Source organism: Oryctolagus cuniculus, chromosome 11, assembly GCF_051225735.1.
Source record: "Oryctolagus cuniculus isolate XC-2025 breed Fujian yellow rabbit chromosome 11, ASM5122573v1, whole genome shotgun sequence".
In the NCBI taxonomy this organism is placed as follows: domain Eukaryota; kingdom Metazoa; phylum Chordata; class Mammalia; order Lagomorpha; family Leporidae; genus Oryctolagus; species Oryctolagus cuniculus.
In genome coordinates this window covers 7,299,464-7,311,857 of record NC_142877.1, presented here as the reverse complement: position 1 = coordinate 7,311,857, position 12,394 = coordinate 7,299,464, and the positions used below count along the sequence as shown (strand labels likewise).

Here is a 12,394-nt window from a genome sequence, read left to right as displayed (position 1 = left end):
TTCTCATACGTTTCTGCCCTAGTCCTGAAACTAGCTGTTTATTGCTAAGGGAACTCTAGTTCCTTTTAACAGGAAATTATTCTCGGGACTATGAACTGCATGGGAAGAATGTTCAGTTGTAGTGGGTTGACTATTTTCGGGGCCTCCAAATGGTCAGAGCTGAGCAATTTAAACACAGGACTACGGTGTCGCGGCTTGTGGCTGAGCAGTCCTGCCCTCTGCGAGCTGGAGACCCAGGAAAGCGGCAGTGTAGTAGGAGGCTAGTGAGCTGGGGACCCCTAGTGGAGCCTACGGACCAGAAGACTGATGCTCCAGATCAAAAGTCGGGCAGGGAGAACTTCAGCCCGAGTCTGCCTTTTTCGTTCTGTTCAGACAGAGAGCTGCCATCTGCTGGTTCACTCACCTAAATGCCCACAGTGGCCAGGCCGGGCCAGGCCAACGCTAGGAGCTGGGGACTCGATCCAGGGCTCCCAGGGCTCCCGCGGGGGTGGCAGGAACGCACTACCCGAGGCTTCACAGCTGCCTCCCAGGTTGCACATCAGCAGGAAGGTGGACTCAGGAGAGGACCAGGACCCGGGATGCAGGGCTCTAAGCAGCATCTTAGCCCCTAAGCCAAATGCCCTGCCCCAGGTTTGTGCTTTTCCTCGGCTTTCATCTCCCTGGTATTCAGTGAACCCAGAACATAGACAGACAGATGGTCCGAGTGAGTGAGTGAGTGCTGAAACTTCCTTCATGCCAAACAGCTGCCGTCAGTCCTACCTCTTCTCCCTCCGCCTCTGATTGGAGCAGCATTGTCACAGCAATCTGGCTCCCTGGCTGCACTTGGCCATCAATGGGGGAATCTTTCCAGCCACGTTTGAAAGAGAAAGTCTATGAGGAAGATTGCAGAACCAGCGAGCCCTTTCCCTCACAGCCTGATCCGTCTGAGGTCTCTTGGACTGACGTGTCTCGCTGACTGATAGTTAAGCCATAACAGCAACCCCTAACACCTCTTGTGCTCGTGCCGGTATCAGACACTGTGTGAGGTCATCTTAATCTCTTTTTCACCCTGCCCCGCAGGGACCTACAGACCTGTTTTGGAGATGGGAAAACTTATAGCCAGGTAAGATTTTTACTTATTCTTAACTTCTTTTCCTCAAATATTCATGAAGAATCTTCTATACTTAGGGCACATTAGTACAATGGAGCTTTGAGCCTTAAAGAGGGAGGAGTCACCAATGACTGCCATTTACTGAAGGCCTGGTTGGGTTTTGCCATGCATGAGATGCTGTGCTCTCTAATCTGGTTGTTTAATGTTTTCAATAATCCTCTGATATTATTTCTCTTTTTTGTCTAATATTCAACAAACAGGTAAACTGGACATGTTAGGTGACTTGCTTCAAGTCACATACATACTGACCAGAGATTGAACTTAACCCTGAAAGCCTGTTTCTAGATTTACACACCTCACCACCATGCCATGTCTCTCTGTAAAATTTACACACACACACACACACACACACACAGAGGGGGAGAGAGAGAGAGAGAGAGAGAGAGCATTCTCATCCCCTGGTTCACTCCCTAGACACCCACAAAGCCCAGGGGATAAAATCCAGAGGCAGGAACTCAATCCAGGTCTCCTGCTTGAGTAGCAAGGACCCAACTACTTGAGCCATCACCTGGTGCCTCTCAGGGTGTGCATTAGCAGGAAGTTGGGACTGGAGTGGATCTGGGACTCTAACCCAGGCACTTTGATGTGGGGGTGGGTGTCTCAATTGTTTCTTATCAAACAACCATCCCATAGTGGTCTTTCTTGTTTAGAATGTAAACACACACACACACACACACACACACAGGGTCGGTGACGTGAAGCAGCCCGGAGCAGGTCCTGGCCGCTGGTTCCTCCCTGTGCTGAGCCTCTCAAGGCGGATCCCTCTTTGTTGTGTCTCTGGGGCCACAGAGCAGTGCCTGAGGATAGCAGTGCTGATTTGGTTCCCAATGTTTGACAGTGTCTGAGGACACGTCTGGGTATCCCAGGGCTGTGTGTGTGTGTGTGTGTGTGTGTGTGTGTGTGTGTCTGGGGGGAGTGTCACTGGCACAGAGTGTGTCCAGGCCAGGAGGCTGCAGCACGCGCGGTGGCACACAGGGAACCCTGCAGCAGAGAAGGGGCAGCCATGAGCGCCTAAGCCAAGAGACGGCGCAGTGCAAGGCCCACCTAGGCTAGGTGAATTGCCCGTCACATACCAGCACCCTCCACCCAATAATCCCTCCTAAGAGAGGGGATTCCTCCAACCTTCCACAGCATAGCTCAGGAGAATCTCCTGGAACCCTTCCTGACCCCTCCTGCCGCTTCTTTATATGTTTTAAACTCTTAGTGAGACGTTAGCTTATTTTCCTGTCTCTTCCGCCACTGTCCCAGTCAGCCTGCTCAAGGAATGCTAGTGTCAGCATAAGGATGACAGAATCAGGCCAAAAGCATGTTTCTTTAAAAGCTATATGAAACATTTCAAAGTGAAAAAAAAAATATCGTGGATTTGCCGTGGCTTTGTAGATGGGATTTAAATCATACAGTTCTGGCCATAGCAGTTATCCAGCCTTTAATAAAATGCAAACTACCCACCGAGTTGCTGAATCTCTCAAGGTTCTTTCTGTCTCCTATAGTTCTCAGTGGAGCATCTTGTATTTTTTTTCACGTCAGGCTTGTTGAGTTGTAATTCACGTACAGTAAAATTCACTCTTTGTTAGTGGGACAGTGTACTTTTTCTGACCAGTGCCTGCAATGTGCAGCCAGAGTGAAAGCAGAGGAAACACACACAGGGTCTCAGCAGGCAGCCCACAGTCTAGTTTACTTTTTACCACATATTTTAATTTTTTTTACAAGGAGCATGTATTGCTTTCATGAGTAACTTCTGTCTTGTCTATAGAGGTGTGACTTACAACAAGTAAAACTTACTGTTTGCAGATCTTTTCAAGGTTGTAACAAATGTAAGGAATCTTACAACTACCAGTTATCATAATGCATGTTTCCATAACCTCTACAAATCCTGTCACACTCACCCTTCAGTGCTGCCTCCACCCCCACCCCCAAACATACTCCCAACCCCTACCAGGCCCAGGTCTTTTTGTTGTACTTGAGGTGTTCCTTTTTTCCAGAATGTTCTACCAATGGAATCAGAAAGCAAGATGTGCTATTTTGTATTTAACTTCTTTCACTTACCATAATGCTTGTGAGGTTTATCTATATTGCTGAATGTATCAGTAATCTGTTCTTTTTATTGCTTTCTATCCCACTGTCTGGTGCACCACAGCTTCAGCTGGGATGGCTGTTTGGACTGCTTCCAGTTTTTGGAGATTGTGAATAAATCTGCTATAAACACTTGCAGGGGTTCATAGGGACATAAATTTTTATTTTTCCTGAGTAAATACTCAGAGTGGGGCTTCTGGCTCATATGGAAAATGCAGATTTAGCTTTATAAGAAGCTGACAAACTCTCGTGCAAACTGCTCATGCCATTTTTTCCTCCTTCTAGCGATGCATGGCAGTTCCAGCCACTTCATGTCTCTACCACCCCTTAACATCGTCCGCAGTGTTATTACCAGCCATTTCATTTTGTTGTTTCATTTTTATATATTTGAAAGTCAGAGAATGAGCGAGAGAGAGAGAGAGATCCGCTGGCTCACCCCAGAAGCCCACAACAGCCAGGGTTGGGCCAGGCCAAAGCTAGGAGGCGGGAACTCCATGGCTGTCCCTTGTGGGTGGTAGGAATGCAATCCTTGAGCCGTGACCTGCTGCATCCCAAGATGCATCAACAGGCAGCTTGATCAGAGGCAGGGGTGGGGCTTGAACTCAGCCACTCTGATAGGAGATGCAGGCATCCAGAGTGGTTTGACTGTCTCGATTCTTCAATGGTGGCTGATCACTTTGAGGATAAAGATTGTGTGCTTCAGCTCTGTGGCCAGAGCACTTAGACGACGCCACCCCAGAGAACATGCTCCAGGGAGATGTATGGGTGAACGAGTGAATGATGACGGTGTGAATGCAGGAGCAGGTGCAGAGAGTGTGAGCCAAGTAAATGCTTTGAAGATTGTGCTCCTTGGAGCCTCTGAGGCTGGGCTCATTCCTCGGGTAAGAGAGCCAATGGCCTGGGAGGAGCACGCGGGCTGAGTTCAAGCAGAGGCACTCTGCTCAGCAATCCTTGGTACTCCCTTATTAGCAGTTTTGTTTTCTTCGATTTCAGTTATCTGTGGTTAACCATGGACCAAAAATACTAAATCGTAAATTCCAGCAATAAACCGTTCTTAAGTATTAAACAGCATGCTGCTCTGAGTAATGGAATGGAATCTTGAGACATGTGCTCCATCCTGCCTGGCATGTAAGTCCAGGGTCTGCCCACCGTGGAAGCTGCCAGTCCACTATTCCCTTCATAGCTGTGCAGGTCACCAGACCTGCTGTCAGGGGGTCACAGTGCTTGAGGTCAGGTAACCCTGCCACCTCCTGTCATCTCCTTGTGTAGACTTTGCATTACCTCGTGTCCTCCCAAGAAGAAGGCTAGGTACAGTACAATATATTTTTTTTATTTGACAGGTAGAGTTATAGACAGTGAGAGAGAGACAGAGAGAAAGGTCTTCCTTCCATTGGTTCACTCCCCTAATGGCTGCGATGGCCGGCACTGCACCGATCAGAAGCCAAGAGCAGGGTACTTCCTCCTGGTCTCCCATGTGGGTGCAGAGACCCAAGCACTTGGGCCATCCTCTGCTTCCCTCCCGGGCCACAGCAGAGAGCTTAACTGGAAGAGGAGCAACCAGGACTAGTACCTAGCGCCCCAACCGGGACTAGAACCCGGGGTGTAGGCGCACAGGCGGAGGATTAGCCTAGTGAACCATGGCGCCGGCCCTACAGTACAATATTTTTAAAGGGTGCTTTCACATAACTTTTATCACAGGCTATCATTAAAATCATTCGATTTGATTATTAGTTATTATTGTTAATCTGTCACTGTGCTTGATTTATAACTTAACTCTACCGTAGGTATATGGGATAAAGCAGTATATGTAGACTTCAGTACTATTCACGGTTCCAAGTACCCATGTGGGTCTTGGAAGGTATTGCCAAGAATAAGGTGGATGACTGCATCCATCACTGGGCATAATGGTCCAGATTGCAAAGGACCGAATGTGAGAAGCCGGTGAGAGGCCGCCTGTCTAAGGCCTGGACCTCCACTGGAGGTCTCGGCTAGAGAGGCAGGAACTGCCAGTATCACAGGTGAGTGCCAGGGCGGGGCCTGGAGCTAATCACCAGGTGCTAACGAGGCAGGAGGGGAGGAGGCAGCAGAATGGTTCCAATCTTGTTAGGGCAAGAGCCTAGACCAAGGAGCTGACCAAGAAGATTAAGCAGCCGGTGCTGGGGTGCATGGCGGGAAAACCCACGCATCCTCTGGAGCAAGGTGACCTGTGTTTTCTTTTTATGATGAAGGGTCAGTTCCTTATAGTGGAACTCAACAGAAGAGAGAGTAGAAATTAAGCAAAAACAGTCCTCCTGGCACCCTCTGTAGGGTCCATAAGACCTTAGATTCCAGAAATCTTCGTTAGCATATGCAGCTCCGTCATTTATGCCCACATTTCTGGCAGTCTTTTCTCTGTTCCCGTCACTCAGGAAGTCATCTTACCTCCAAGTCTTTCCAAAGTCTCTCAAACTTTAGAAAGCTCCTTTCCTATTTGATGTTGAGATGTTGCTCACCTCCACGCCAGATGCGAGCCTTCTGGGGAGTTCAGGTTTGTTTCTAAGGAGGGATGCTCGTTGATGTATCTGTTCTAGCGTAAGGAGGGGTGGCAAAGGTGGTGGAGCAGCGGGTTGAGGGGAAGGAGGTGCAGGATTCCGGCTTGTGTGTGGCCGTGGCCTCGGGGTGTCCTCCCCATGACTCTCCTATCATGCAGCCGGAATTAAGCACGGCTGGTCTCAAGCCAGTTTATTTCACTTCCTTTAGGGTTATCCAGGCCTCTCCTCAAAGTGGCTAATTGAACAATTTTGGAATGGAGTAGGAAAGTGGTTTTTTCCCCCAGTTCTCCCAGGTGCAGCTGGGTTCAGACTCACTGGTGTCTGAATCCTTTATAATCAGTGATAGTTGAAGCACCTGGCCTTCTCGGTGTAAGAAGAGACAAAGATATTGAACCAAACCTGGCCATTCTTCTTGGTAATTGTAACTAGTTGCTGCTGTAGCCAGCCATTTGGCAGGATGGTGGGTAGTGAATAGAGGAGACAATAATTTGATTAATGTTAATGTGATTGGTTAACAGCAGTGAAGCTTGCTCTGGGCCGCTGTGTTAGAGCACTGCTCCACAGGCACAAGTGTGGGCAGATTCTGAATCAGCCTGGAATAGGGCCGAGACTCTGCACTTCTGACATGCTCCTGGGGAGATTCCAGGATTCACTGTGGGTTGACACTTGGAGTGGCAAAACCTCAGATCACCCAAAATGACGTTCTGATGTGAGGAGAGTTGGAAGAGAGTTGATAGGTGGAAGAAAATTGATGGGTGCAATAAGAGAGTGCAACATACTCCAACGGACTTTATCTCACGGACTCTGTTACTGTATGGAGAGAATACATTTCACTTTATGAAATGTATGTAATGAGTATCATTATATATGATTTAAAATGGATGTGCATCTAGTATACTACAAGAATAGACATAGGATCACTCAATTATATGTGTTAGTTTATATATATGCTTTATTTTTTTAAAAAATGTATTTATCTGAGAGGCAGAGTTACAGAGGAGGAGGCAGAGAGACAGAGGGAGAGAGGTCTTCCATCCATGGGTTCACTCACCAAACAGCTGCAACGGCTGGAGCAGGGCTGATCCGAAGCCAGGAGCTTCTTCCAGGTCTCCCATGCGGGTGCAGGGGCCCAAGGACTTGGGCCATCTTCCACTGCTTTCCCAGGCCATAGCAGAGAGCTGAGTTGGAAGTGGAGCAGTCAGGACTTGAACCAGCACCCAAATATATATGCTTTTTAATTTACTTCTTAAAGCTTTTCACTAAGAATGGAGTTTTGCTTTATTTGGGGGGCAGTTGTTCCTCTTCTGTTCTGGCCCATAGTCTAACTCCTTCAGGGACCAGCATCCATGAACACAGACAGTTCTGGTGGTAGGAAGTCAGGGACAGAAAAATCCGGACTGCTTTCTGCTGCCCTCCTTTGTACTGGAGGACGGTGCTCTCAGTACCTTGTGCTCAGAGCCATTGTGAAGACAGGGTGAGGGGTAAGCGCACTTAGTACACTAGGCCCTTTCAGAACAAAGTGGGTTACAGCGTTTTCCCTCATTAACTGCTGTGCATTTGTAATTTTATATAAATCCTTTTTTGTGAATGTCTCATTTTTGGTCATTTTTTGGCTAGTCCCATCTTTTCCTGTGTTGCTTGAGCTCTCCATCCATACACGTCAGTCCCATTTCCACTCCTCCTTGGCCAGGTTAAAAAATCTAGTTTCTAAGTTTTTTGGGCGATTTATTGAAGTATGGGTAGCACATAAATAACTGTACATAGTTCAAGTATGAAATTTGATGTTTTAACAGCACAAACCCATCATCAAAATCAAGTGGGTGAAATTACCCATCATTCCCAGAGGTTTCCTTGCGTTCCTTTCCAATGCCTATCCACTGTCCTTCCTCACCCCTCTCCCAGCCCCAGAAAATACTGATCTGCTGTCACCGTGGAGCAGTTTGCTTTTCTAAGATCTTCCAGAATCGGAATCATTCCCCAGATGACCACAATAGCTAGGGCTGGGCCAAGCTAAAAACAGGAGCCTGGAGCTTCATGTGGATCCCCACATGGGTGCAGGGGCCCAAGCATTTGGGCCATCTTCTGTGCTTCCCCAAGCACATTAGCAGGGATCTGGATTGAAATTTGAGCAGCTGGCTGCTGTGTCCCAGGAGTACAGTGGAGGATGGCCCAAGTCCTTGGGCCCTGCACCTGCATGGGAGACCAGGAGAAGCACCTGGCTCCTGGTTTCGGATCAGCGCGGTGCGCCAGCCGCAGCGGCCATTGCAGGGTGAACCAACGGCAAAGGAAGACCTTTCTCTCTCTCTCTGCCTCACTGTCCACTCTGCCTGTCACACACACACACACACACACAAATGTTGAGCAGCTGGGACAGGAACTGGCACCCAAATGTGATGCCAGCGTTGCAGGCAGCAACTTTACCTGCTGTGCCACAATGTTGGCCCTTTAGTAAATTTCTTAATTGCATACCAAATATCGTGAGATTCATCTCCTTGGGTGATGAGCATTTTTGTTTCCCATTGATTCTCCAATAATGTTCTTGGACACAGCGACTTACGTGGAAACAGGATCCTTGCAGACACTGCTCTTAGGGTCTAGTAGTCTGGAGAAGGGCTCAGTTTTGGATTAATTATTTCCCATTACTAAAGCAAGACCTTTGTGTGTTTTACCAGACATCCCATGTCTAATAAAGTCTCCTGACTTGCTTTGTGCAGATGGCTGATTCTGCAGCCCTGTGTGATTGCTGGGAACTCAGCACTCATGTAGCGTTCTAGGATGGTTCTTTCTGTGGCTGCATGTGGTTTGTGCACACACGTGAACTGAGTTGCTTACAGTTGAATCCTTGATGGAGCCCCTCTGTGGGTTTTCCACGTGCTTTTTCTCTGTGCAGTTTCTTCCTCTACACTAACCTGTCCTCTCGACTCTGGCTACCTTGGTCACCCCAGGCCATCAGCTCTGTTTCCTTAATCAAGCGGTGTGTCCAGTTTGTTCCAGCTCCTTAGGTCCCAGGGCCTGCGAGTTCTCTTAAGATATTTAACTGGAACTATTGAGGTCTTACCTGTTTTGTTTTCTGTCGCTCAGAATCGTTGTCTTTTGTTGTCCTGAAAAGCATTGCTTCATTTATTATGTCAGGTATTGTTGTTTTTGATTGCTTCAGATTGTAGTGTGAATTGAATTCTTGTTACTTGGCATGGGTGTTGACTATTTTCTTCAAGTTCACTGCATCATCATGTAACTTCATACACACACACACATATGCACACACACATAACTGCATATAGTTACATCCTTATTTCACCAAAATTCAATTGTATACTTATGCTGTGTCTTAGTTTTCTTACCCAATGGTGATTGGAAAAGAATTCTCTCTTCAGCCTACCCATATAATTATAATTCAATTATTTAATGTTCATATAGTATTTCATAGATGACATAGTCTTTCAAACAACCACCTACTAATGGATACTCCCTTTATTTCTAATTTTTGACACTTTAAATAATGTCATGACTATGTATCTGATCCATGATAACCTAAATGGACTTAAGCCAGGAAATAATAACTTGAAATAAGATTAGGCCGGCGCCGCGGCTCACTAGGCTAATTCTCCGCCTAGCGGCACCGGCACACAGGGTTCTAGTCCCGGTCGGGGCGCCGGAGTCTGTTCCGGTTGCCCCTCTTCCAGGCCAGCCCTCTGCTGTGGCCAGGGAGTGCAGTGGAGGATGGCCCAAGTGCTTGGGCCCTGCACCCCATGGGAGACCAGGAAAAGCACCTGGCTCCTGGCTCCTGCCATCGGATCAGCGCGGTGCGCCGGCCGCAGCGCGCCAGCCGCGGCGGCCATTGGAGGGTGAACCAACGGCAAAGGAAGACCTTTCTCTCTGTCTCTCTCTCTCTCACTGTCCACTCTGCCTGTCAAAAAAAAAAAAAAAAAAAAAAAGAAAAAGAAAAAGAAAAAAGAAAAAAAAAAGATTAATGACAAGTAACTGTTTTGACAGGAAAGGACTACATTTTTTCTTTTTGAGGAAAAATAAGTCATAATGATACTGCTGCCACTAACCACAGCTTTATTGAACCCAGTGTTCAAGTGCTTTCCGATTATTAACTCATTTAATATCAACCAGCACCTTTTGGAGAATATAACACATTTTCCCTATTTTACAGAAAGGAAACAAAATCAGAAAGACAGCCAGCCAGCAGCCCAGGGTCACATGACCAGTAAGTAGAGGAGCTGGTTTTGAAGTCAGTCTAGCTATGGGACTTGGAGATCAGTAGCACTTGCATTTTATATTTCGAGCTGCAACTTGATTGATTCTACTTAATATAGCCTGGAGATCTTTACACATTAGCACTTACAGATTATTTCAGTCTCTTTTTCAACTATGTTGTTTGAATGCACTAGAACTTATTTCTCTAAGTGATGAACATTGATAGTGTTCTATTCTCAACAGTTTTGCAATGCACACAGTTGAAAACAGGCATGTTAGATTATCTTTGGGAATTTATGTGAGTGTCTGATGAGTGAACTAGCAGCAGAACTGATGCAACACAGGGTGTGTGCCTGTACATTTTCCATGGGTGCTGGTGTGCATCCTCAGAGGGAAGGAGTTTGCAGCTCTTGGCTTCAGCCAGCGCAGGCATCTGGGGGAGTGAACTGGTGGGTGAGAGCTCTCTTACGCCTTCTCTGTGTCTCTGCTTCTCAGATAATTATAAAGAAGTAATAATTCAATTTATAAATTTTAACTTTGACACTAGTGTGAGTGGGAGAATGATTTCTAGAGGGTATTTTAAAGAGTGCTCCCATCCGATTCACAGGTTGTTTCAAAATGATGGGTCATTGTTTTCCTCCCTCTCTTCAGCTTCTTCCCTTTCATATTTCAGTATGAAACAGAAAAATCCAGCAATCCCTTCCTAATTGGAAAAATGCCAAATAAATCATTGAGATTCTTTTCTTTGTGGAGGCGTTGCCTTAATATCTGGGAATAGCAATTACATCAGCTGGGGACATGGCTCAGACTCGTGGCTTCCCCAGAGATGTTCAATCATAAAAGGGCAACTAAGAACCTTTCCAATTTCCTTTCTGAGTACAGAAGTATTAGGGATCCTAGGAAAGTGACAGCTTTCCATTTCTATAGCATCCGAAGTACAAGCCCAGACAAACTGAGCTCCAAGCCGGCTGCAAGGCTGGACGTTTGCAACGACAGCTCGTGTGTCTTGCTAAGTCCTCAGACTCACAGCTTTGCTCTTGTTTTCTTCCATCTTCCCCTCGGATGACTTGTGTGCTGAGCAGGTGAGGAGTAGACGACACACACATTGCCACCTCACACTGGGCGGGTCGGAACATTTCTCCTCTTACTGATGATTTCATTAGTCACAGTGTGTATGTTTTAAAGAAAAAAATATTTTCCCTCCCTTAAAACAGTTGGATATTGGACAATTCATATAACTGCTATATGTAGCTAACTGTACAAATTCCTAAATAGAAATAATAAACCTGGCCAATAATAATAGCCATAGCATTGAACATATTTGCCCAAAGGAGCACTTGTAAGGGAATTTGGCAATTATAGTCAGCAAATGGCCTTTTGCCAACAGAATGTCTTTCTTAAAAACCCAAAAAAAATTTTTGAGGAAAAATAAAAAGTCATAATCTGTGAAATACTGAATGCAAATTATACCACATGACCTAATTAAGTGAAACACTGTGGAGGATTTTTCCAAAATGTTCCATAAAATGAACCTCATTGCAGCTGTTTAGGGGAAAGGACCCTGTTTATTTTGGAGGTGCAAATGTCAGAGAATACAATACTAAGAAGATAGATTCTGAGGCAAAAGGGGTTACTGTGAAGAGCAGATACAGATACAGGGAGTGTGAGCACCTTTGGTGTTAAAGGTAGATTCTCTCCATAGCTATGGTGGCAGGTACTACAGACCTGTGTGATGTGAGAGTTTTTTTTCCCACTGAAGATAGTGCACTTAGAGTGTATGTCCCTCGTGTGATATCCTACATGGGAGTCTTAGTATTGCAGTAAGCCTAAGAGTTTCAGTGCAGACATCTGCCCCAGCCAGCAGACGGAAGAGGGGAGGTACTAACTCAGCCATGTTTTTTTTTTTTTTTTTTTTTAATAATCTTATCCTTTAATTCCATTTTCCCATGATCTTTTCTTTTCAAGATTTTTTATTTATTTGGAAGACAGAGTTAGAGAGAGGTAGAGACAGAGGTCTTCCATCCGCTGGTTCTCTCCCCAGATGGTCACAATGGCTGGAGCTGTGCCTATCAAAGCCAGGAGCCGGGAGCTTCTTCTGGGTCTCCCATGTGGGTACAGGGGCCCAAGGACTTGGGCCATCTTCTACTGCTTTCCCAGGTCACAGCAGAGAGCTGGACCGGAAGAGGAGCAGCCAGGACTAGAACCGGCGCCCATATGGGATGCCGGCACTTCAGGCCAGGGCTTTAACCTGCTGCGCCACAGCGCCGGCCCCAACGCAGCCATGTATAATGAACAATGTAGGTGATTACTGTGTTACTTCTAGTCCGTTGTTCCATCCATCTATCCACCCACCAACCCACCTGTCCATGTCTTCATTCAAATGTTTATTGATATTTTCTATGCCTCTGGCCCTCTTCTAGGTACTGGAAATACAACA

At 46.4% G+C, this 12,394-nt stretch overlaps 1 long non-coding RNA gene across 8 annotated transcripts in view; it reads left to right on the top strand.

Moving 5' to 3' along the window:
* Positions 1 to 5,015: 5,015 nt before the first annotated feature.
* LOC149123311 (uncharacterized) overlaps positions 5,016 to 12,394 on the top strand; it is an 86,754-nt gene continuing 79,375 nt past the window's right edge. For 2 of the 8 annotated variants that reach the window (XR_016217077.1, XR_016217079.1), the window contains exon 1: positions 5,213 to 5,422. This is a non-coding gene — a long non-coding RNA (uncharacterized LOC149123311). Of the gene's footprint in view, positions 5,423 to 12,394 lie in introns of all 8 variants that reach the window. The other 6 variants (XR_016217076.1, XR_016217083.1, XR_016217078.1 and 3 more) reach the window with 5 other exon arrangements.